Genomic DNA, 806 nt, shown 5'->3' with positions numbered 1-806 from the left:
ATTTACTTCTATGTTTTCTTTTAAGAGTTTTATAGTTTTAGCGCTTATATTTAGGTCGTTGATCCATTTTGAGTTAATTTTTTTTTCTGTCAGCTTTATTGAGGTATGATTGATACATTGCATATAAGGTGAGCTATAATAATACTTATTTTGCTTGTTTTTGAGATAGGGTCTCACTATGTTACCTAGGCTGGAGTGCAGTGGCACGGTCATAGCTCACCTGTAACCTCGAATTCCTGGGCAGAAGGGATCCTCCTGCCTCAGGCTCCCTAGTAGCTAGGACTATAGGCACTTGCCACCACACCTGGCTAATTTTTAAATTTTTTTGTAGAGATGGGGTCTTGCTATTTTGCCCAAATTGGTTTTAAACTCCTGGGCTCAAGTGATCCTCCCACCTTGGCCTCCCAAAGTGCTGGGATTATAGGCATGAGCTGCCACGCCCATTTTTGAGTTATTTTTGTGTATTGTGTGAGGTAGGGGTCCAGTAACATGCTTTTGCTTGTGGATATCCAGCTGTGCCAACACCATTTGTTGTAGATAAATTTTTCCCTGTCAAATGGTCTTGGCACATTTGTTGAAAATAAGTTGAATACATGAGATTATTTCTGGATTCTCTACTCTCTGGGTCTGTATATCTATCCTTACGTTGGTATTAGGCTGTTGGGATTACTGTTGCTTTATAGTAAGTTTTGAAATCAGGAGTGTGAGTTCTCTGACTTTGTTCTTCTTTTCAATATTGTTTTGACTTTTCAGGATCCGTTGAAATCCTGTATGAATTTGAGGATCACCTTTTCCACTTCTGCAAA

The sequence above is a fragment of the Propithecus coquereli genome, unplaced genomic scaffold, assembly GCF_000956105.1.
Source record: "Propithecus coquereli isolate 6110/MARCELLA unplaced genomic scaffold, Pcoq_1.0 Scaffold6, whole genome shotgun sequence".
NCBI lineage: Eukaryota > Metazoa > Chordata > Mammalia > Primates > Indriidae > Propithecus > Propithecus coquereli.
Note: the sequence above shows the minus strand (reverse complement) of the source record.